Source organism: Syngnathoides biaculeatus, chromosome 21, assembly GCF_019802595.1.
Source record: "Syngnathoides biaculeatus isolate LvHL_M chromosome 21, ASM1980259v1, whole genome shotgun sequence".
Taxonomy (NCBI): domain Eukaryota; kingdom Metazoa; phylum Chordata; class Actinopteri; order Syngnathiformes; family Syngnathidae; genus Syngnathoides; species Syngnathoides biaculeatus.
The window spans coordinates 566,803-592,815 of NC_084660.1; the positions used below are offsets into that span (position 1 = coordinate 566,803).

Here is a 26,013-nt window from a genome sequence, read left to right on the forward strand (position 1 = left end):
GTGTTTGAGAGTCCAAAATAACCAAATTAATGGGAATAGTAAAATGATTACAGCTAAGGGCATTTTTGCAGCACGTATCAACGATACTTTGGCTACTGAATGGAACGCTGTAACTACACAATATGAGTCGCAAAATTTGTATGGGAAAAAAAAAAAAAAAAAAAAAAAAAGGTATCAGATAGACCAGGGTTGGGTCTGACCACTTCCATTCTCAAGAGATTACATTTCGTAGTTGCATTATGTTTGCTCCCTTTTCCGAAATGTTTGATTTATCTTCATTTAACTGAATTATTTCAACACTGAATGTAAACATATATATATATATATATATATATATATATATATATATATTTTTTTTTTTTTTTTTTTTAAATATAAAGCGATGGTTGCAATGCGATGGTGACAAGTCACAAATAACCAATTTAGTAGTGGGTTGCGGACGGAGCCCTGGGGTGCGCCACGCCTGTGTCAAAACATGTTTTGCTCTATTCCTGTGGCGTGGTGCCGGCTTCCCGTTCGCAGTTCGAGTGTGTGTTTGATTACAAGTTATATTAGCAGCATTATCGATAAACCCAAATCCTGGCTGGAAAAATGCACACGATTCTAATTTTTCTAATTTAATTAACATTGTAGGCCATAATTGCAAGTTGTGTGCATGGTTAATGTTTTAGTATGTTTTGGGGGAATACTTTCAAAATACATCTTTAACAGACTCGGAATGATCGTTGAACTGCCTCGTGATTCCAAACATACAATTGTTAGCCGCTTAGCACAACGTTCCTCGAACTTTGCGTCAATTACTTGCGAAAAATCTTCAGGCACCCCACCGACCACGGTTGTCAAAAAAATGTATACGTCCAGAAATAACGATCTCGTTTCAGTTTAAATCAAATGTACTCACCCGGTGTGAAATCTTAGCCGCTCTAGTTGCGGAGAGAGATTTTATTCTGCTTTATTAATGATGAAATGTTGATAGGAGCTCCTGTCATCTTGTGAAAGAGGATTTAATTGTGCGTGTAGCCACATGAGCATTATTTGTAGTGAATATGTAATTATCAGTCGATTGGACCAATTAATCGGTATTGAATAGTTTCCGGCAGAACACACGAGGACGTTTTACAACACAACCATGATCACAACGCGATCTGATCACGGCTTGTTCAAGTCACTTTCCGTGACACCAAGTTAAAAGGTAAAAACGGTCCCCCCCCCCCCCCTCCCGAGGCCAATAATTAGACTGCGCCGTAAATTTCAGAAAGGCAGCATCCAAGAGCAGGAAATTGTAAGACCGAGACCCTTTGTCCTTGTTTTGTTTCCCGTTGGTATCTGTGACAGTTCAAGTTTGTCCACTGAGCACCGCGCAAGTAGCCTTATCGCCTCACCTCACCTGCTGGGATTTGACACCGTCCCGGGGTTCTCTGAGGGATGTCTCACCCCGCCAGCGAAAGCCCGGGTGACCCCGTAAGCAAGAGTGACAACACAATAATACTCCCTGTGCCCTAATCTTTCACTGGTGGATTATCAGATTAGAGGGGCCCCCCCCCACCCCCTCCCCGCTTGTTTATGGGCTCGGCGACTATCGAAAAAGTTGATCTGTCAAGTTTATCGTACACTTGTCGCATTAAGGCGGTTGTGGGCCACACAGTTGGCTGCGGATGGCAGATAAGGCCGACACGGTTGAATAGGACCTGCGGAAAATGAGAAACAAAAAATGCTTTTGCGTCGCTCTCGTTTGATTTCTTTGACCTTATTTTGCCACGGCGCCAGACACCGTCCGCCGGCTGGAGACTGAGGGTTTTGCCGGTTGAAAGACGACGTAATCCCTCCATTCTCAAGATCCTCCTTTTCAAAGACGCCGGCCCGTCGAGGTTTCCTATCAATCGGTTGTTTTGACAAAATCCCGAGTCCATTATTTGCGCCCTTTTTGGACGGGACTCGCGAATTCACGCGAACTGCTTCCTTTCCCCTTCGCAAGCGGCGGCAGGCACTTTGAAGGTCGCGGCCCCTTCAGAGTGTTCTTGTCAGAGGATATCTGGGAATAACAGTCGCCGATATGATCATTATCTTTATTAATCAAGTCTTATCGGATGTGCAAGGTGGGCATGTTTTGACATCCGGCGGAGTGAGTTGGGAACTTAAATGCTCCCAATTATTCCACGTCAAAGCACCGCATGAACAAAAATGACATTCCAAATTTAATCGTCTGAGGTCCTTTAACACAGTTCTCGTCCTGTCCGGTCTATGGCGCACGTTTGCATCGGGCCAGCATCATTACTCACCTGCAGATCGTATTATTCCATCAAATACAGCGATGAAATATTTCACGTTTTATTCGATTCCTTCACCCCAAAGACGTTTGCCGTATTATAGCGAGCATCAGACAAATGTGCAGGAAGTGTAAAAACCGTTGGAAATATAAGCAGGCGCTGGTACACTGGAAAATCCTCCAAGTGGAAATGAAACCGCCGTTAAGGTCACGTCTCGCTTGTTGCGGCTCCTTATGAGTCTGAACCGGTGTCCTTGAAGGATTGTTGTGTTTTACATCATTTCATTTGCATAAGGTCAAAGAAATGTTAGGGAGTGCATCCGAGTGTGAAATCGCCGTTGGAAAGTAACTCCGTGTTTCAGAACACGGGAATCATGAAGGGCGCTCTGCAGATGTCGTTCTGCTTTCGTATCCGAGTTCCAGTGGAGGGGAACCTCCGCCACGTTTGCCAAAGGGCGCTCTTGGAATAGCCACAGAAAATCCGAACAGCCCAGAGATACTTGACTCTGTTGTCTGGCTTTGCTGGTTAGATCAGTATCGTCCGTGCGCTGTTCTGCGTAACAGAACTAAGCACTGGACTCCGGGCTAGCTCCGGCCCAGGGTCGAGATCGAAACGGAAATTTTCCCAAGCGAGAGCAGGACCAGATTGTTTTTGTGGGGTTCGTAAGCATTCTTAACCTTGCAGCCTTTCCTAAAAACCATTCCCAGGTCCAGAAGAGCTTCGCTGCAAATCGAGCTCGATATCATCAAAGCCCGTGTACCTCTCGAAAACCTTTCAAGTGTTCTTTACCTCTGCAGAAGATTGCTAGCAATCTCACCCTGTTGACAGTATTTTTCATACTTAGCAGCTTTTTCTGGACTGTGATGGGAGTCATACCAGGTCGATTGTGTTTAAGGACACCTTCGGAATGTCCTTCCGAGGCCAATTTATAGGATATTATTGGTTCCCACAATTGGTTTGCGGTCGTGGTAGTAGACTATTCAGCATTCCTCCCGAAATGATCCGTGCTGTAACCCGCAATGTATGGAAAGCCACCGAGCTCTAAAATTGTCCCAGAACGCAACCAGCGGCGGCTGTTTCCAAACGATGAGCTGGATCTGTCGTCGGGGAGCCGCTCAGCACCCGCAAACAGATTGAGCGGGCCCACAAGATGACTCCGTCGGCACTCCGTCCTGCATAGCTCTATTTAACGATATTATATGTCATTTCCCGAGCAAAGAAAACACGATTAGCCAAAGCGGTGAATCATAGCGAGGCATTCTGGGCCCGGTTCAGGTTTCCTTGCCGGCAATATAATTGAAATAGTTTACAGCCAGTATCGTTGTATTTGTTAGTGATTTTTTTTTTTTTTTTTGCCAGGCGCTAGAAATCAATTTCGACACTAACTAGTGCAAAGTGCAGAGATCATGATTGGCTGGAAAAAAAAAAAAGAAAACAAAAGACTGTTGTCCACAGATTGGAAAGCAGTTATCGTTTCAACGGGAGCGATATGCTCATAGGGGGAAAGGACAAAGAGGTCAGCAAAAGTGGAGTAAGTGCTCCCGCGGGCACAAACACGAGCGCCATTCAAATCGTACCCGCTCCCCCCCACAACTTCCCCAGAAGACACCTTTATTCCCTCTCAAATGGATGACCAGGCTGGCGGGTGACCTGACGGTGGGACCCGTCTGCTCGAATTAGGCGGCCATTTGGCGGATACGGCCACATAGACGAACTCGACGGATATAGCGCGGCGGCGGCGGCATTATTTCACACATCAAATCATCTGGAGGTCGTCCAGCGACACGGACGATGGACGCTCCTTACTCGCCCGAACGGTACTTTGAAACATTTGCCGGCCGCTGACTGTGACACAAATTGCTGCGTCTTAAGGATATTAATAATTATTTGGTAGTTCACTTCGAGGTCCGCCAAAAAGTCATTACTGTAAGCTGGAACTGCTTTGGCTAAAAATGTCTCATTTTCACTTGGAAGAAAAATGATATTTGTCGTGTTTTATTTTAATAGAATAGTGACTATTGTTTTGTTTTTGGCTAATCCAGTCCTATTATTTTTGATTATAGATCATGGCGCCTTATGCGCAGTTGGATCATAACATTACTTTATCAAACGCACCTTCATGCTGTATGGAATTCTGGAAATTTCCATCACGCGCTTGCTCTCTCTCGCCGCTACCAGTATCTTTTTGTTGCCAGCGGATGTCCCCCCCCCATGACCGACACAAACCAGCCTCTGTCAACCAAACGAGCGAACGTTCCGCACCCGCCGCCACTTCGTTCAAACCCCGCGCGGCAATATCACCACAAAGTACGGCAGCGCCGGAACAACACTGGAGGTTACAGGGATCACTTCTGCCGTGCGTCCACACCGCAGACCTTTGGGGCTTTGCGGGCTGCCAAAGTTGCAGTCGCCCACGGAGCGACGTATTCCGTGCCATGTTCCGCACCATATGGAGCAGCAGGGTCATGCGGACGCCCTACCGTTTCGCATGCTAACAAAATGAGCAAAATGCGCTCGCTACTGTCGACTAGACTTAGCAGCTGTTTTTTTTTTTTTTTCTCCCGCTTTGCTTTTCCTACCAGCCGTGAAGTCTTATTAGCTATCTTGGCTTAATCATGCACGCTTTCACGATTGAATCCCCGTTGGACTTGGTCTGAAACTTGAAATCCGTACAAATTTGGAGACTTACGTGGTATCGAGCAGCGTATCAGACACGGTCTTAAGTAAAGATGACAGAGTATCAAGAGAGGAACATGCGCAAGTCTGCTGTGGCGGAGAAATAGGTTAGCATAGCGCAGGACATGTATGAGGGCAGCGGAACAGCGGTGTGTCAGAAGAATTTAAGCTGGAGGTGGGACTGCATCAGGGTTCCGCGCTGAGCCCCTTCCAGTTTGCGGGAGTAATGGATAGGGTGACAGATGAGGTTAGACTGGATTCCGGTTGGACCATGGTGTTCGCAGATAGTGTGATCTACAGTAAAAGCAAGGAACAGGCGGGCAGCCCAGAGATTCTTGACTCTGTTGTCTAGCTTTGCTGGTTAGAAAGATGGAGGTACGCACCGGAAAGGAGAGGAATGAAGATTAGCCGTCCAAACGGCCCAAAGCTTCTCGACTCTCTGCTGTCCAGCTTTGCCGCTTTGATCCGTTTAGGTCGTGTCCAGCGTCACTGTACGACCGAACCGACGTCACCGCTTCCCCCGTCCGCCGAGCAGGTCCTGTGAACGAATTGATATCGTTCCAATCTGCTGTGGGGTAGCGGCGCAATTCCGCAGCATTATTCCCCAGTCGGTTCAGAACATGACTGAAAAGGAAAACGGCGGAAGATAGATAAAAACGCTCTACACTAAAAAGGTGCGGGATGATGAGGGATCTCCAGTGCAAGTCCCAGCCTGTGCGGGGTCAGCCTGCCAGACACGATATGGTGACATAGTAGCTAGCCCTCATTTAATCACCATATTAAGGCAGCCATCACGCGGCCCTAATGACACTGCCGCCGGACGATTTATTTCCCAATTTGATTTAGGTGGGGTCCATTTGTCATAAGTGACTGTTTCACCATGCAATCAATATGCCCCCCCCCCCTCCCCTTTCAGCACGTCGGACACCTAAGACCTTAAGAGCTACACACTCATGTAGCGAAGACTTGTTGTGATAAAGTAAATGCTTGGCCAGGCCAAAGGGGCAACACATCGATCACGAGGTGCCGCCTGCGTCCCCTCGGGTTCTGTTGGAAGACGGCTGTTACTCACAGATCCTGTCACCGCCAAACGGGTGGCGACGGCGCATCCATCGGTATTCAAAGACATTCTTCATGTCCGCTTTGAAAGTTGATGAATTACAGCGTCCCCCCACCCCCCGCAACCCCCACTCCACATTATTGGGATTTTTCCACGCCTGCGCACCTCCACTGTATCCCCGCGACGCTCCATTGAGCCACCGGGCGAAGGCAGCTATGCTCACTCGAGGGGAAAAGGAAGCAGATGTGCCGCAGACAGCTGCTGGAGGAGAGGGTAGGGAGGGGTGGGGTCGCTGGGATGGTGGGGCTGGACTGGGGCGTACATCCCGGTTTTATCAGTCAGTCACATTTGGCAGTGGGTGAACAAGAATGGACTCTTGGGACAGGAAGTCTTGCACTGACCCACGTTTATAACCCAAGTTGTACTGCTTGCTTCACAAAATTGTATTAATCAAGAGTCTCGTGTCTTTATTTGTTGTTGTTTCTCTTGAACATGAATTTATATTTCAGATTTTTTTTTATCCAGATATCTCCTCCCAGACTTCAACCTCAAGATGTCGCCGTGTTGATCTTTTCTGTGCCTGTCTTTTCACGATCATTCCTGCTCGCCGATTTTCAAATTTGAACTATTCGCGCTGGTACTGTTTCTGTCATGGTCCAGCCCTGGCTGGGAGGGTCCCAGCACACCGGCGCTGATTAGGAGGCGCACACCTGTGCCTCATCCTCACTGATTCACCCCGGTATTTATAGGACCCAGGGGATGACTGGTCTTGGCCAGATCGCCGCAACTCATGCCCCGTTCCTGCACTCCCGTATTCTTGATTGTGAACCCTGGTGTACCGACCTCCCCCTGTCCTCCGACCGACCCCGTAAGCTTGATGTCTTTGATACTCCTGCCTTCGCTGATCGATCTCCCATGTACCGACCCCTGCCTGCCCGCGGACCTGTTCTCTACGCCCGACGTCCTGACTACCGCTGCCCCGCTTGACTGTCCGCCTGATCCCCGACTTTGAACCGGATAAACACTTTTCCCGAACTACCTTTGCGTCTCCGGAGTCCTGCATTTGGGTCCTCCCTCTGTATCGATGGGTCGCCACAGTTTCCATAACCAATCAGACTTCAGATTCGCCGTCCATATTTTTCCTCTCCTCTGGTTGGTCACAGCAAAACTGTCGGACGACCAAAACACGTCTGTTGCGCTTTGATCTGAACATATGAATACATTTAACAATCATTTTGTCATCTTTGTTTTTAGATGATGATTATGAACCGCTCCAGATGATTTATGTAACATAGTTATGTCCTGTTATGTTGCAATTTGGTTTTGTATTGTTGGTTTCTTTAAAGGTGATGCTGTATTGGCGGTATTCGGTGCTTGGCCCAGGTACCAGATGGCAGTAATCAAACTTTGGACCTTTTTGAATCCCACTTGCAGAAACGCTCTCGAGGCATTTTACAGCGCATTCCAAGTTTTTATATAAAATATTAGTGGCGGATATTGAGAAGCAGCCGTGATTGCGGAGGCAAGAAAAAAAAAAAAACCTCCTTCAAATGAGTATAATTACAGCATAAGCGATTTTAATTGCACCTTAATTTCATGTCTAAAAAGAAACGATTCACGGGAGGTTTTCCAGCATAAGCCCCGGCAGAATAAAACCGAGTGGGAGTGCGCGTAATTACAAGCCGTCGTTCCGGACTCCCAAATAGCAGCCGAACGAGCCGCGCGGAGAGTCGAGAATGTGGCGTCGACGGACCGCCAAACTTTCCGGAAGTAAAGTTGTCCGGGTCTGCGAGCGTCCCGGTGATGTGGAAAGAGAAGGCGGTCCGTCGCGAAGACAAATTCAAATTGTATTGGCTCTATAATTGAGGCTTGCCCCCCCCCACACACACACACACACACACACACCCCCACCCTCCGACCCGCCTCCCTCCTGCTGGGAGTGAAGATTGAGCTTTGTTGCAAACACCCGAGGAGCATATGCCACTGCTGCTTATTCTTCGGCCTCAGATGTTCTTTAACAGTTCATTTCCTTAACACCCCACCGCCCCCCACCCCCCCAACCACCCACACACACACACTTTTCATGTTTTTACCGTGCTAATTGTTTTTCGGCACGTTCCGCTCGGGTGACTCCTTCCTTCGTTTTCCCTTCCAGCCTACCGGATGTCATGGCAACACAAGTGACCGTATTGTCCTTATTACAAGCCATCATAGCATCAAATTTGATTTTTTTTTTGTTTGTCTCGGGGTTGGGGGGGGGGGGCTGTTATTATCAGGTCCGGGTTTTAGCAACGTCAATAAGAATGGTGTCCAGGGAGGTCCACAAAAATTTTGACCATAGCATCACATATTTGGATCCTCAGTTGTCATAGTAACTTGAGAGTTTGCTATCAATTTTCAGGCCGGTATTATTCTAAGGTCAAATGTCTACTGAGTGTTTCTTTTATTATGATATGTTTCTTTTGTTTTTTTAGTCAACCCCCCCCAACTGTTTGCACTCCTACTTATTTCCACGCTGGGAGGCTTAGAAATGTAAACCACGTAGGTCCCTTTATTCACACAGTGTGACGCCTCCAGAGATCCGCCGCAGAATCCAAAAAGCGTTCCGTCGCGCGGCTTGTCACGCTGTATTTTCTGCCGATACCTACCGACACCCCCCCCCCACCCCCACCCTCCCCCCCGCGCGTTCCCTCTCAAGCGTGAGGCCGTGACGACGCGGCCACGTCGCTGTACTTTGCGCACGGAACTGTATCCAAATGTTTCACTCGCGGAATTTGAATTGCTCTTCTGTTTTCAGCTCCCGGGGGTCATTCTGACCCGAGCGTAAAATCTCCTCAATCTGTTTTCTGTAGCGTGAGTATGTGTCTGTGACAGGGTGGACGTTCTTCTTTCTTTCTTTTATAAAATGACGGCGAAACTCATAAAACAGCAGATGCCCTGGAGGTTTTTTTTTTTTTTTTTCTCGGCTTTTATCAGGTCCGTGCCCCAATTTCTTGCATTTAACCCTCCTGGTACGCCCGAAATGTTAACGGTCAATGTTACAGGCAGTGTTTATCCATTAAATCCAATGCAGTCCATACTTCGTTGAAGTACTTTTGGTGTATTCTGTAAATGGTAGGTCAATAAGTTTTGCAGGCGTTTTATCCTGCAAAATGTTTTGGCAGCCCGCCGCTGCAGACGAAGATTGGCCGAAGGGAAACAGAATATATGAATGAGAGGGTAGAAGAGATGGCGAGGGTGGACGACTTCAAATACTCGGGGTCAACAATCCAAAGCAACGGTGAGTGTGGTAAGGAAGTGGAAAAAACAGGTCCAAGCTTGTTGGAACGGTTGGCGGAAGGTGTCTGGTGTTCTATGTGACGGAAGATTCTCCGCTAGGAGGATGAATGGCAAAGAATTTAAGGTAGAGGTGGGACTGCATCAGGGTTCCGCCCTGAGCCCCTTCCTGTTTGCGGTAGTAATGGATAAAGTTGGGGGTTTGGACATGTCCAGAGGCAAGGGAGTTGAGTATGTGGGTCGAAGGGTGCTGAAGATGGCGCTGCCGGGGAAAAGAGCGAGAGGAAGACCAAAGAAAATGTTGATGGATGTTGTGAGGGAGGACATGAGGACAGTGGGTGTTAGCAAGCAAGGTGTACGAGATAGGCTTAGATGGAGGAAGATGACACGCTGTGGCGACCCCAAACGGGACAAGCCGAAAGGAAAAGAAGAAGAAGAAGCCTGCCGGTGCAGTCCCACAACTGAAGCAACCAACAGCTATCCTCTCCCGACTCGGCTAATTGACCCCCTGTCGGCCTGACTGCGCAACGGCAAGGTGAACGCCGCCATCCATCCCTCATATTTACATACGAGCTTAATGACTCCCCCGTGGGCTGTTGGGTGGCCTTCCAAATAAATAGTCCGCGCGGTGTAACCGAGAGTGATGCATAGTACTGGTGGGCAACTTATGACTCAGCCCAGGATGACGCACGGCCTCCCAGCCTTAATTGCGGCTCTCGCCGGAGTAAGTCGGCCGAGGCTTTCCGTTGACCTTGGTGAGGTGGGTGAGGGCGGTCGGGGGTGGGGTGGGGGGCTCATTTTGGCATGCAGCAACCTCTGCTTGACATTACTGAGAGGGGTTAGTGAAATATATGCCAACGGTTCCTACATGAGGAGGAATTTCAGAAACCAGCACGTACCTGTGGAAGTGTACGCAAGGTTCAAGGTGTTTTTGGTAGTTGTGAGGGGTCTTATTGGGAATTCCCCCCCCAAACTTGTAGAACATTTCTTGTGGCTTAATAAGTGCAATCGACATATGATTACCGTTGCCGCCATTCAACGCAACAGAAGGCGGAAAACAATAACGGAACATTTCAAGCCAATGAATTTTCATAGGGCGGGATAAATGGATCGTTCTCAATTTACTGCTTTCCTCAAGCCCCACCTTATGGTTCGCATGTGTGTGTGTAAAAAAAAAAAGAGAGAGAGAAGGAGGAAAAGCTTCAAAGATGGGAAATCAATCTCCTTAATTAATAATGCAAGGTGCTTGTCTTATCCATTAACTCCAGTTGGCTGTAATAACTTCAAATTGGGCCGGAGAATCGCAAATTTAAATCACGGCGTAATAGAAGTGAGCCCAAGGGGTTGACACATGTAGCACAATAAGTCCACATTGATTTTTTTTTTTGCAGCGCATCCTTGCTTAGTGGATGGCGTCCATCTTGTAAATAGTCTGGCGTCCCCCCCTTGAGCTTGTCTGAAACCAGCGAAAAGCCAAAGGCCGGTACAAGAATCCCCCAAGGGTGGCATCGGGCTTATGAAAATTGCCGGCGCTTCATTTTCATTTCACGATATGTCAGATGGGCGCGTGCAATTTAAAGCGTCAGACCCACCAGGATACGAATGTGGCACCTGACTCCGGCGTGATAACGCGACCACCCCCCCCCCATCCCCCGCCGCGGCTCGCGCCGCGATAACATCGACACCTTTTGTCGCCTTCCGCCGCTTTCCAGCGTTCGCCGGGCGGAGCGATGAGAGGCAACGTAATTGAAACGGCGCCGTGGCGTTGTAGGGGAAAGCGTTCTGTCCGTACCGTGACACGAGAGCAAGGTAATTGTGGGAAAAATATGGCTGACCGCGGCGTCTTTTAGCCCCTTCGCTAACGATGTTTGGCCATAGAAAGAGGGCAGGACAAGGACACTTGTACCATTAACGAGACCCATTGAGCTTGTGGTTAAAGAGAGGTCCTCAAAAGATCTTCAACACTAGAAGTAGTCCTGTACTGCAGTTTCTTTAAAGGGTTTGGACCGCACAGAAACGCGATCCCATCAAAGCCAAAAGCTAAGAGAAGCTCCAGGGTTTTTGGCTGATTAGCGGTACATGAAGGGCGATGAGCCGTTCTCCCGAGGCTACGTTCACACTGCGGGGCACGATGCCCGATCCTCTCGGAGCGAAAACACAGTCCGTGCTTGGAAGGTACGGAACGCCGCGCAGCGGAGAGCAAAGAAACCAAAGTGTTTTCAGGGAGCATTTGCATAAACGGTCCCATTTCAAGCTAATGTTGAGCAAATGTTGAAGTAACCATCCCTGTCTCTTTGAGACCGATGATACACCTTGGGGTTTCCGCGTAGCATTACAGCAATTGCTAAATGGTTGTTACTTCAAAGCCTTTTCCATTGGCAGCGACTTCAATTTAACTCCAGACGACCCACTTCAACTCCATTAGCGTTCCCGGCTGAATGGGTTCAGGGGGAAGATGTGTCCCCATAATGCCAGATCTCCCTGGGCGATTTCTCTCCCCCACCTCAATGTTGGATGCTCTGTCTCCCTCTCTCTCTCCATCTCTCTCACATGCTAATGGAGAGCAAAATTACCCTCCCCAGTCCATGCAGAACATGCCCACAGCCCTCAGGTAAATCACAGTGTGACCCAGCCAACTGGAGCTTTTGTTCCATTTGCTCTCGTGGCTGCTGGCAAAAGTGCCGGCGCTGCCGCCGTTGCGGATGCACAATGAACTAAAAGCTTTGGCGAACGGCAGCATTCTGGAGCACAATGAGCTGTCGCCGGTCCAGAAACAGCCGCTCCTTCCGCTCCGAATGCAGCATTCGCTTGGGAACAGAACGGCGGCAATTTTCAAGAGCCAATTAATTTGCTAAGTTTGGGCTGTTAAAACTTGTACGCGTGTTGTTCTCATAAGAAAAAGGCATCCGTATTGACAGCGGGAGCCAGTCGTGACGACGATAAAACCGGTGTACAGTCAAGTCGTGCTATTTGCAGGATGTAGGGACCAAGCCCCCAGCCGCAAATAGCGAAAAACTGACATCTCCAAAGGTTTGATCATTTTTCTATAGTCTGAGTTGAAAATGTAAGGATACCTCAAGCTGTGATCCCAAAATAGTTGAGCACTTCAAACTCATGTGAAATTTCGCTTGAAAAATCAATGAAATGGGGTCATGTTTTTCTGTGAATACCCCCAAAAACCACTAGCAGGTGGAACCCGGGAGTAGCAGACTCCATCTTGTCTGCGCCGGCCCTGAAAATGATACAAACTATTAGCGTGGATTCAATAATTGCAAAACACATGTAACAAGAGGAACAGAGGTGACATATTTTTGGAAGGGCTTCAAGATGACAGTTTTGTCGCATTTGATATGTCGATCTTGGTCGTTTTCATCCGTTTGTCCTTTCTCTCAACTCGTGTCTTTGACTGGTCGGTAACAAAAGAAACAAATTTGTCATTCGTCTGTAGCCGCTGCTAATTGAGACAGGATGAACAAGGCGTCAACTGTTGTTCTCCTCGGCTAAACGACGATTCGACGCCGGAGACCATATGGTCGGTCTGTGAATCTCATTGCGGCCAGTCGGTCTATTCGCGCCGAGCGTCGGCAGCACGGCGCCGCCTTCGAAACGTACAGCGATCGGGGATTGATTTCCTCTCCCGCGTCAGGTACCCGGCAAATATTTCTGACAAAGACATATGGCGGAGAGTAGTGTGCGGCAGCAGGCTGCCAGTCCTACAACCTGGACTGTTTTCGCTTGATTGTTTTGGGCAATGTGCGGATTTCGACGGGTTTCCGGCGGGGCTGCTTTAGTCACAAAGAGACAACGACGCGAAGTGGTGGCTCGTCGTGATAAAAAGGAAAACCCCCTCTGTGACACAACACTCGCTAATATGTTCCGTCATTCACCTCACCCTTATTTGATATGTCTTTCACCCCCTTCACTCGTTGGGATTTTGGCGAAACTAGCTGACATTCAGAGTTTGGTCGCCGTGGAGTTCCTGTCTGGGCTCTGGCAGCAAGGCTGATAGGCAGCCCCGTGGACTGGCAGGCTTTTTAAATTGCACCCCGGTTGATGGGTGGCTGTCAGGAGGTGCAATTTATCGAGACTTTTCGAGGGGGGGGGGGGGGATACCAGGGAAGGGAACGGTGAGCCTGAAAAGACACGTCTCTAATCTTGATCAAATTAAGGCATGTAAACTCGGCGTATTCAGCGGTGGTCTTGGAATGGAATTCGAAGGAAGGCAGCAAGTCATCAGCTTGGTTTTTCCCAGCATTTCTACCATTTTATCGCCCGTCGCAGATACCGACCACTCGACTTGGTGACAGTTTCCACCTCACTAGCTAAACTTTCCTCGCTATCATTCCGCTGCGTAAACGAATGGCGTTTTCAGGATGTCCATTTTCACATCTGCTACTTTGGGACTCTTTGGTTGGGGGTTGGTCAAGTCTTAAAAGTTGTGTACTTATGTTTGTTTTTGCACCATTTCATCGTTTGAATTCAACAAGTTGTTAAAACCTTTCTTCAAAGCTTTGCTGGAATCACAAAATCAGCTTGCACATAATCCTATTAAACTCCACGCAGTTGGTCCCACGAGGTAGTCCACGTACCAGAGTATCTTCATTCAAGGCCGGTTATGAGCCATAAATCTATGTAAGGCAGCAGAACTGCAGACAGGTGACTTCCTTATGACCTGCTGATAAGTGGAGGGTCCTCGTTAATCATTTACACCGCTCGACCGGCCAGGATACAGTTGTTGTGGATCCGACCAGTCGGGCCGGGCAATTAACTCCTGGTTCCCCTTCGCGATGCACAATGAAAAATCTGATTGGGAAACGTCACTTCGCGCAGATAAGCCGACTCTTGGACCTATTTCCAGTCGGCGGTAATTACAACACGACGATTCCGGAATTCGAAAGGATTTGTCACGTCCGAGGAAATGGCGGCGAGCCTTCATCGCGTGCGTCGATAAGATGCGGCACCCGTAAGCCCGTGGACAAGAGTCGCGAGTGATTATGAGAAACGGCAGCAACAGTCGTCTCAGCAATTCCGCGATACGACTTGCGCATGAAGGCCGAATAAATCCACCAGAAACCTCCCCCCACACCCCGTCGTTTTTTTGACGGCGGCTATTCACGTGCTTAGCTCCCTCGCGCCGCGCCGCCTGCCAGAATCAATTGCACCGGCGACCAATGCCAAGCGTGAATTTTCTATCTCTCGGCTGGAAAACAAGGGATGGCGAGCAACGCGTGGGAGAGATGCCGGCCATCAATCACATGATTAATTCTCTCGCGAAGCTTTTGAAAGTGAACTTGGCATTCATTTGCAAGACCTTGAACGGCGACACGCTAACTCCCGCCGACACTCAATCTTTAACCTTTTCAGTCGCAACCCCCCTCCCCCCGCCCTCCGAAAAGCTCCCGAGATCCGACTTTGAATTAACGGTCCAAAATATTTCAGCGTCTGACCCTGTCAAATGTAATCAGTGCGGAATAAATGTGTGCCCTTTCCACTGTACAGCTGTGATTACAATGATTTCACAATGGCTAAACATGCTGTTATTCTCCACGTTGATGGCCTTTTATTGTCATCCCGCAGCTCTCAAACTCCCGGGAAGGCTGCTTGAGAACTGAAAGGTAGGTTTCGACGTGATTATTTGGCCTCATTTGCCGTAACGATCTTTAAGCGGCAGACGCGGTGGCAGTTTTTGACGGCTACGGAGTAACAGTGACCCGATAACTGCCCCGACCGCCCGTGAAGATGGAAAGATTTGTTTCCCTTTTGAGAGTTAGGAACTGTTGTACGTGCGTCATCCTTGTGGGAATTTAGTAGGAAATTGCTAGATATGCTGGATATGGCGTCTAATCCAGTTGGAAAAATGACCAAGTGATTGAAATGAGTTCAGGAGACATAAACGGAGAGAGGCTTAAAGGGCCACTGTCATGAAATGCGGGATTTTTAGGATGTTATAAATGAAAAAAAAAAAAACGGCAGCCGACATGGACTCATCCGTTTTTTTTTCACCACAAAAGAATGATTTTGACGTATACAGCTATTTGTAAATCCTCTCGAGGGATTTGTTTTCGAGAAGAAGCAGGAAGTGACGTGCATGGCGGGACCGCGCTCAAGTGGACTCGTCCGAGCCTGCCGCCGGCCTTTGTCGGCCGGGGCGGCTCGTGTCCGCCGCGGAAGTGGGTAGCGCGGGGAGGTGGTTCGGCCGTGATCCGCATATCATCTAAATATGGCTTGAAACAATCGGGTAATATTGCCCCGTGTAACTTCACTCAGTTGTGTGATGTTCTCTTCTTCGAAAAGAAGGGGCGTGTCCGTCTCCCGTTGTGGGGTCCACAGCGTGTTTTTAAGGGCGAATGTCCGGGGTGACCTCCCGGACAGTAAATATGGCGCAGGAATGACGCGCTCTCCGGTCACATTGATTTTTTTCGGACAGACACTAAAGTGAATGTTTATTACAGTATCTATTTTAGAATATTTACAGTCATGACACTTGACCTTTAAAATCCACCCAATCCAATGTCAGTTCTGTGCTACTTTTGTATTATTATTCGTAGAGGATCCTACAACGTTCTCGCGTCGGGAAATTCATAAATGGCGCCTTTCCCCCACGTGCACGGCATCGAAACCGAGCACGCAAAGTATATTTTCCGCGCCGGAGAGAGGCGCCAAGTTTTTCGGGACGGCCTGGAGTGTTTCTGACAGTTTGCGAGATGAACCGTCAAATCATCGGAGCGACGTTTTCCGCCCGGCAACACAAAAACAAAAAGAAAAAAACAAAAAAACGCGGCGGATGCAAACAGACCGCTATTTCTCACCCTGTCGGTTTCCCTCTGGTCCAGTGCAATTCAATCGGCGTTCGGATGCTATCTGGGGATTGCCGTGATACGCTACCAATTACCGATTCATTTCTGTATTTGTCGTGCGGGTTCTGCAACAAATGCACGTTTGCGGGGGGGGGGGGGGGGGGGAATGCAGTATAGCTAATATGGACAGTTTGTAGCAGTGGGGGCATAATTAGTGCAGTGCTTTGGATTTATTATATTATTGTGTTAATCAGCCCTGCTTTAATTCATTTTTTTCTTTCCGGCTCATTTCTACTCGCGTCGTACCATTGTTTCGCTCGCACCGATTCCCTGCCAGCAGTTTTCAAAGGCGGAGCTCCCCGATCGGCGGCCATCGCAGAGCGTTTTGACCGATTTTCGACGGATCTTTCGAGACCCGCGCAGTATTCCGTTCCGCGACGGACGTTAGCGCCGAACATACCGACGCCCGCGCTCGCCTGCGTACGCATTTGGAGCCCGCGAATGGCTGATAGTCGCCACTGTCGGCTCGCGTCAAGAGGACTCCGCGCGCTCGGCACGACGGGGGCTCAGGTGCGCGCCCAGAGCTGTTCTCGAGCCATACCACATGGCACCTCCGCAGCACGGCTTCCGTGCTTCTGTTCTGGCGTCACGCTATGTTAGCGTGAGGAAAGCAAAAGAAAACAGCTTTGGGACGGAACACTGAACTTATTATTATTTTTTTTTAACTTTTTTTTTTTCCTCCACAGTCGTGGTTATTTATTTGAACATTTTTATATTTCGGTTTTTATTAATTTACTAATGTTGCATTTTGAATGTATTTTATTTTTTTAATGAGTACAATTATTTTCTTGAAATTTTTTTATTTACATTTAGATATATTTTTTTAATATTATTTTCTAACATCCAATATATGCACTTTATTTGAATTGGCGTTTTTCTAATAGAGGCACTAAACTATGACACTTTCAAATCAACATATTTCAAGCACTTTTGTGTCGTTTTTTTTTTTTCCATCACAAATCTTAATCACATATTAAAACTCGTTATTGAGAGTTTAGCTCGAAATAAATAAATAAATAAACGCCATATAGACATTGGAGTGGAAGTATGATATATATATATATATATATATATATATATATATATATATATAGTATGAAACTGCACAGTCATAATGAAATGGAGTATATCATATCGACGATTTCTCATGTTTTAGGCACTTTCTGCCCGATTGTAATTCTGGAATTTCTGAAGTGGGCCGTATTGATTTTTATTTACAAGCCTCCTGTCGTGTATTCGCTGCAAATGCGAAGCAATTGTTTCCAAGTGCATGAATGCGTCTCATTTGGGGGGGCGGGGGCTCTCGCCCTCCTTCTCCTCTGCGCAATACCTCCAATTTATGTTTTCATCACGATGATCTGCAAAGTGCGACCCGAATTGAAATGCAGGCAAGCGGTCGTGGATTGCGCCATTTGCCGAACGCGCCGGCGCACGGTTTGGTTTTGACGGAGTGGAAATTTCATCGACTCCCGCTGCGGGTAATTTGCCGACTGAACAACTTGGCAACTTTTTTTTTTTTTTTTTTTTTAATTTTGGGTCGCTGGGAATCGAGCGTTGAACGCGTCGGATCGCACAGGTCGATCGGGGTTTAATTTTTATTGTTGCCGAGTAAATCGGTGGACCCGGCGGAGTGGTTTTGAAAGCTGGATCCTGCCCAAATATGCGGAGAACGTAACGAAAGCAAAAAACAATCGCGCGGGATGCCGAAATGTTTGTTTCTGCACATAGCTTGATTTTTTTTTTTTTTTTAGTTCACATTGGAAGGGAACGTCATGGAAAATGTTGAACTTGCATAAAAATAGAGAAGCAAACATTTTGGACGACTAAAAAGACGATTGAATGGTAATAATGATGTATTACAACGGTACAGCACTTTTTCGCCACAGCTGCCCCCAGGCAGTCTGATGGAAAAGCATTGCTGCCATTCTGCGCCTGCGGCCTTTGCGACAACTCCGCCAACCGACCGACCGCGTTGGCACTTTAACAAGTTTGATCACAGCCAAACACTGAGCCGGACTGTTTGTTTACAGTGACTTTTCGGTCCCCCCCCCCCCCCCCCCCCCAGCCCAATACTGTATGTTCCGCGTGGGAACGCCGACCGTACCGAACCGGAAAATCCAAATACATGTGCCGTTGCACCCGTAGCTGCGAGGCATCAAATTTCATTTCTTTTCCTCTCCGCGCCTCCCCGCCATTGTACTTTTGACGCTCCACCGGCGGCAGCACCTCATTAGTATAACAAAAGGAGAAACGCAACCCCGGAGCTTGTCAGTCGATGGAATCGGGGGAGAATCTTTCTCTCTCTCTCTCTCGCTCTCTCTCTTTCGCTCTCTGTCAAACAACAGCTGGTAAAGACAACGCGACGACGCCTCGGCCGAGCAAGCCTTTCTGCCTCTGACAGTATTTTGGCAAGCAATGTTTCACAACAGCTTCCTAGCTCATTGATAATCACCCCCCTCCCCCAAACCCGGGCAGCGAAGTTGACGGCATAATGTCGGCTGCAATTGGTCACCGTTGGATGGCTGACGAGATCCAGTCCGAAAGCCACCAAATCAAGATGGGTTCCACATTCCGTGAAACTACACAATATCCACCGCCGCCCTTTCTTGGATCTTTGCTCACCAGGCCCGGGATTTGAACCCGGGTCCCCAGAACCGTCAGGCCAACACTCTAATCAGTCGCTCCGCTGTGCGGCCAGATCTCAACCGAGCGAGTTTCTTTCGTCTTGTCCCGTTAGGGGTCGCCACGGCGCGTCATCTCAGATGAACGCTCATGTTTTTTTGGCACAGTTTTTAACGCCGGATGCCCTTCCTGACGTAACCCCTCTGGGGGGAGTCGAGGCCCCCCAGTGAGATACGAAAACACGACCCCTGGTTTACCAAACCATTGCTCTAACCACTGAGCTCTCTCGCCCAGATCTCAACCAATGTCTTAAAAAAAAAAAATTAAATCTATTGTCGAAAATATGTCTAGAGTGTTCTCAAGATAGTCACAGTTTTCAAGCATGCTTTATTATTTCTGCGCTTATCCACACAAGATCCCTATTGATTCTGCGTGTTATCCACTTCAGGGTCCAGGAGAAAAGTGTGGGTTTTTTTTTTTTCATCTTCGATTGTCATCTTTATCCACTCGGGCGGCACGGTGCTTTTCTCCATCATTCAACGCGCGGCGCCTGATGAAATCAAAAAAAGAAAAAAAAAAACGACAATCAGTTGCCCCATCGTGGACTAATCTTCTTGCAAAGCATGCGGCCATTCTCCTCTCGCCCTTATCCCTTTTCAAACGCCCGGTAATTAAAAGCCGTCTTAAAGTTGGCTCGGCCCGAAGCTTCGGCCGGGTTATCGGCATCGGGGGTTAAAGCAATTTCCCCCCGCCCCCGCGACGCGCTCCCGCGCATCTCCGTTCGAGGCCAAAAGCTCAGCCCGTTGGACGAAAGGCCATCGCCAAGCCCCAACAATAGTGCAGTATTTTGGGTGATTTCTCCATCAGAGTTCTGCGGCGAGTCCAATACTGCACACAATCAAAAAAAGAAATGAGAAATTCTCTGCATGTTACCCTGCTGTTTGGTTCTGGGTAATGCCTTAATACGAGTAATCAAGTATAAATATTGATTGTCTTGTTAGTGCTGGAGTGAAAATTAGTTCTTGGACTCCAAATTGTGATTATGTAATATGATCAAAAACTTGTAACATTGTGGTCATTTATGTTCCACCCCAGTCCTGTAGGGGGCAGTAATGTGCTTTACACAGCAGTTCAGTCTTTTCCTTGTAATCCGAAAATACCAACATCTCTCTCAGCTCATTGTTACGGCTAAGGTGGCCGAGATGAGAGCAAAATCCAATATTTGCTGAGGAACTGCGTCGCGTTTGACACGGCCGGATGCCTCACAGAGAAGTGAAGCGGCTCAATTAGGGCGCTTTTCACGCGGTGTCCCACCAGCGATCCCGACCCGCTGTCCTATCGAAACGCAAGAACTCGGAGTGAAATCCGCGCGCGGGTGTCCGGGCCGCACCGCGAATACATTCGCCAGACGGCCAAACGCACCACGTCGACGGAGTTTTACCGAGAGATTTGCCGCGGCGGAGCGGCAGCGCGCTCTCTTTGCGACCCCCGCAAAACACGGCGAGTTGATTTCGCAGAGCGCAGCGTGGCAGGCAGTGACACAAAACTAATGCCGTGTCACACGGGCTGTCAGCAGATTAGCCGGTGGATTACACCCCAGCCATTAGATGTGCACACAGCGACAAGGGCACAAACATGGCGGGGAGAGGCGGGGGGAGGGGGGGGGGGACGAACCCAAGGTACCAAGGCTCAGCCGGGTCGGCGGGTTGCCAACGTTCCTAAAATCCATTCCCTCACTCGGCATGTTTTCTTTTGCGAGATCTGATTCTGGCTGTCTTCGCTTCCAGTCAGCGTTCACGGCATATGACCCAGAATCATCCGCGGTCGGCGAAAATCCATGATACAGGGACGGCGTCGGTCCGTTTTCGACACAGCTCGTTGTCAAATCCGAGTCAACGGTCGGCCAGAGGCAAGGTACGGCCCGCCCTGGACTGCTTGTTTGCACGTTCACATCCAGTACCTTAGTCTTCATTGAGCATTACAAAAAAATTCCCCTTTGGTGTTGGACAAAATGTGTTCCTGGCTTTTTGGGGGGGCGGTTTGGATGGGCAGACATCATTTTCGATGGTAGATCCCCAGCAGAGTCGGGCAACAACAAAGCGGAGCGGTCCCGTTCTCTGTTGGGGTTTGTATTTTCACGATAAACGAAACCCCACCCCGGCCGTCCCTGCCAGGGCACCACTTTGCAACATGTAACGGCGCATAATTGCCTTCTTGAGTTCCCCGGCGGGGGCTCGATTCGGAGACGCAGTTTTTTTCCGCGCGGGAGTGGAGTGGAGGGTGTCAAGTTAACCGCGGCTAAATGGAAAAGCTGATATCCGTTCAGACTGCGGATTGTGTTTAAAAGAGCCTCGCTGTGTTCGTACAGGAGGGAGAATAATTGCAAACGGTGTAATTATTCTCCGGCTGGCTCCGCATGCGCAACTGCGTGCGTGCGCACGTATACTGTTGCGGAATAAGATCAGCGCTACCATAAGGAAGATAGGCCGTGAATCAACGTAGAAATACCCGCAGGGTACCGCCGTTTATTAAGTTACACAAAGCCCAGACCGCTAACAGCAAAGGAGAATGCGGGGACTCTCTCATGCCCTGCTTGGTTTGCTAACAAACCATAAAAACTAATTCCACACCAGCCAAGCTCAGTGATGTGGCACGGGTGCCGTTCCGCCGTTTTTTTTTTGGGGGGGGAGGGGTTTTCAACCGCTTCTGCCGCAAATGCAAGTCGAGGGGCTGCTTTGGATCAGCCAGAGTGGGACGAGGGAGGGGGGGGGGGGTTGTCCAAAAGAAACTAATTTGCCTTTGACGCTTTTACGAGCATTTAATTTGAAACAATAACAATATTATGGTGGCGCAGATTCACAACTCCGGGGTGACAGCTGGCAGCCGTTCCATAAACTTCGGAGCTGGCGAACAAGCCCCCCTTTGCCGTTCAACTCACTTTGACACACACTTTGTTTATTTACCCTTTTAATGTGGCATTCATACCTATGTTTTCCATGCTTAGAGATTGGGAAGCGGAGAAAACCCGAACTCTTGGCGTCAAGAAACCTAAACATGGCAATGATCCTCGAACCCTAACAATAATCCCTAAAACATATTCCTTAAATGGAGTGGGTAACTTCTCCTAAACCCAAACTACAACCCCCCCAATTCTAGCCCCAACTAATAACACTAGCATGAATACTTAAGTGGGGAATTACCCATGAACCCTTCCCGACAGTCTCCCAGATCTCGTCCGATCTCAGAAGTCAGCAGGATCAGTCCTGGTTAGTACTTGGATGGGAGACTGCCTAGGAATACCAGGTGCTAGGGCCGGTCTTTAGGCCAATCTCATTCTCCTGTAAAAAAAAAAAAAAAAAAAAATACAAATGACAGAAACTGAAATTATGCCCCAATGTGCCTTATCGATTGAGACCACAAACTAACTAACCAGGACTTTAATCCTAGGAATAATCCCTAACCCCGAATCGTAACCATATCGCTAGAATTTGGAATGCAGTGGGAACTAACCAGTAACCCCTAACTCCCATCTCCAACCCCAGCGCCCCCAAACACTAACAATAGTTCAGCCCTGTCAAACCAAAAACCAAAAAAAAAATCAATCAGTTTGGAGAGTTCAGTGGAAAGCAATGGCACATCTCCGACTTCTTTATGCCATAAATTTGAATTTAAGATAGCCTTGTCAGCACTCAGCCACCGCATCAACATTCCCCGACCCTCCATGATGGCGTCGAAGGGCAAAACTGATGAAATGCGCCGGTGGGAAATATCCGTTTGGAGCGGGGGACCGCTGGCCTAAGAGCGAGAGAGAGAGTGCGGGCATTTGGTGGGAGTGCTTGACAGATAGCAGCAGTGGCGCAAGCTCCTTTTTTTATGAACACTGAACTGTAAAATGGAGGGTACGGCGCTCCAAACAACGGCCTGTGATAAATCAGTGGAGAGTGGATGTGGGGACAGCATAAACGGTTCTTATAAATACCCGCTGAAAGATGAAGATGGAAAAGGCGGAGGAGGTCTGAGGGCGAGGTGAGGTCCAGCGTCAGTTTTGGGAGTTTTCCGTCCACCGGGTGGCTTTCGGGCGGTCTCCTGGGCCCGACCCCCGGCTCTCGATGGGCTGTACCCGCCTTGTTTGCACCTGGGGTAATCCCTTTGTTCTTCTTTACCCTATATCTATTCTTTTCAGGTCGGTGAGATTTTCCGAGGGTAACGTTCCGCCCCCGTAACCCGTTAGAGTAGGTGGAATTTGATTTTCTTTGTCTCATCCAATCCCAAAACCCTCCAAATCTTCGCCGTTAACAGCCCGCGGAAACATCGGCAGCCTTCTTAAATGAGTTGACGGTGACATTAGTTGGGGATTAATTTCCCTACCAGCGCCCGGGTAATTAGCAGAAGAGCAGCTTGCCGTTTCAAAGCACGTCAGGCGCGCTAAATTGCGGGAGATGCGGGTAAGCGATTCTCGGTTTTCACAATGGAATTTCGGAGGACAGGTGTCTTATTAAGACGGCTTTCCGGGGAGGAACTCTGGCAGGTGGGAGTTGATTCAATGTGCATACCCCCCCCCCCCCCTTACTGCCCACTGTCCCAATCGAGCTGATAATGGTCCTAATTGCTACTTAGCTTATTGCACCCAGCGCCGACGCATCGAGCCTCTTCCCCACTACAGATCCACTTCACTGAGCAGAAGGTTCTGACGATGGCCGACTCTTTGTGATCCGGGAAAGAGGATTCAGCGCTTTGTTTGGCTCGTCCCAGGTGAAGCGTTTAGGTCAAGTGCGAGTTACAACGGGATATTTTTGTACCGGTGAAACTTTCCCATGGTAAGCAATGGACAGATGCAAAATTATTTGAAGTCTTTTCTGATTTCCTATTTTCGTAGCCGGGGCTCAGTACTAATAATCCAAAAGCCGAGAAATTCTGATGCCGCTTGATGATCAATAAAAGAGCTTCCAGGCTTTATTCTCTGACGGTCTGCGCCCCAATAACAATCAACGCGGGATCGAACGTCGCCCGTTCAGATTGTTTACCGTCAATCAAATGAAATCCCGATAGATCGACTGGGCTTTTAGGTGTTCGGCTTTGGAAACATTGTTTATTTGGAGATTAATACGAGATGTTAATTAGCGACACGGGCTAATCTAAAATGCCCCTGCCTTTACAGTTGAAGATATTCTTAATGATAATTTTATTTTTTTAATTTTAAGTTGTTTACAACCTTGCTTTTTATCTTTTTTTTTTTTTTTTTTTGATACCCACCAATCTCAAACGATCCTCTACTGCAAGAATGAAGTGAGTTGCAATCTGATGGGAAAGCCAGCTGGCATCGGGCCCAACCATAAACCATCACTTCCCCTGTCACAGACATAAAAACATGAATCCATCTTTACAATAATTTCCATCATAAAATGGCACAATCTCTTCAACGGCACAACTCCGAAGACCTCAAATTTTGGCGACGTGTTAATTGGTCCAGAGAGCGAGCCCACATGCTTGGGTGTCCATCAGCTGTGACACATTCCGAGATGAGAATGTCTCAGCCAAGGGCCGCAGAGTTCTGTTTTATTATTATTGTTGTTGTTATTATTATTTTAGCGGCAGTTGGGAAGACATCACCTTGGTGTTCAAGACCCTCCGCCCTTCTCGACTGCTCTTGACTTGCGACCATAAACAAGTCAGTCCCCAGCCGCGCTCTCGACATTGCAGGATTAGATTTATCTGCTTCGAAACGATTGTTAGCGCAAGACAGCTTGAGTCTCGCCTGACGGGGAAACTAATTTTACGATGCCTGGTTTACTTGATCAGGATCGTGCGTAAGGGAGGGTTTGGGTGGACTGTGGGCTTACGACTCTGTCTTTGGTTTCTGTCTCAACCCCCAAGTCTTCATCATTCTTGTCTCAAACCCTCAGTCTTGGTCTTGATTTGATCTCAGCCTCTCCGTCCTGGTTTTGATTCTGTCTCAACATCTGCGAGTGCGACTGTTGTCTGTCTCCATGTGGGCTTACGACTCTGTCTTTGGTTTCTGACAAGTTATACCTGGTGTAGTCCTGTGAGCCTTGACCCTTTTCTTGGTCCTGACTAGTTCTCGGCTCCTGAAAATCTTCATCTTGACTTATTTGAAACCCTCAACATCTTGATCTCAGGTCCTCAGAGTTTTAGTCTTTGCCTTGGTTCGCTTTGTCTCAACCCCCCAAGTCTTTATCATTCTTGTCTCAAACCCTCAGTCTTCGTCTTGATTTGATACCAGCCTCTCTGTCCTGGTTTTGATTCTGTCGCAACATCTTGGTCTTGACTTGATCTCCGCCGCTTAAAAGTGCAGTTGTTGATGTCTCTTAAAACCTCGAAGTCTTGATCTTGAGTACCACATCTTTCCAACTAAACCTCATTCCTGAATCTGCACCTTTATCCGGATTTTCCGTTGAGCCAAACAGTATTGCATTACTCCTATTTGGCCACAAAAGTATACAAGACCCCTGACTTAGCTTAACATTTTTTTTTTGTATCTGTTTCACTGCATATAGCTTTTTGAGGCATATATCAGCAAGTTCTCAACACCCACACAGGCATGAGCGGTGTACGGTTTCCACATCTCGTAAATCTTTACTTGAACTGAACTCCGGTTACGTTAGCCCCCAAAGCAAGTTTCACTCGGTAGCTTACATTTGAGCAGGCCTGTCAAACAAACAAACAACACTCAAACCTATTTGCTCGATATAATGCTCCAGGATGAGCGCTAAAGCGCTGAAACTGTTGTTGTCAAGGAAATAGTCCATGCGAATGCATCTCAACTGAGAGATGAACATCTTGTCTCCAATTTCAGCCAAGACTTCAATTTAGCCTGGGTTGTTACTGAAAGTTAGTCTTTGCCGCATGTATATGTCCATTTTGGGTGCTTTTTGTCAAGTGTAAGTTGAGTTTGAAATCATTTTGAAATGTTTCTACATCACAGTTTGTACGACATTTACTATTTAAACGCTTGACATAGGCAACTGTCAACATTTTGGGGGCGGGGCTTGTCAATTACTCGTGGTTTTTGTTGTTGTTGTTGTTGACTGTTTGCAAGAAGGCTCAGTCCTATAGGGGTTACTTACTTACTTGAAATCATTTTGAAATGTTTCTACATCACAGTTTGTACGACATTTACTATTTAAACGCTTGACATAGGCAACTGTCAACATTTTGGGGGCGGGGCTTGTCAATTACTCGTGGTTTTTGTTGTTGTTGTTGTTGACTATTTTGCAGAAGGCCCAATCCTATAGGG

At 48.0% G+C, this 26,013-nt stretch overlaps 1 protein-coding gene across 20 annotated transcripts in view; it reads left to right on the forward strand.

The window, feature by feature from the left end:
- Window positions 1–26,013, forward strand: part of LOC133494346 (receptor-type tyrosine-protein phosphatase delta) — a 238,634-nt gene that overhangs the window by 116,049 nt on the left and 96,572 nt on the right. For 3 of the 20 annotated variants that reach the window (XM_061808077.1, XM_061808078.1, XM_061808079.1), the window contains one exon: window positions 14,857–14,894. The exons of the other annotated variants lie outside the window; for them this stretch is intronic. The gene's annotated coding sequence lies outside the window, so the exon portion shown is untranslated. The remainder of the gene's footprint in view (window positions 1–14,856; window positions 14,895–26,013) is intronic. 20 annotated transcript variants of the gene reach the window in all.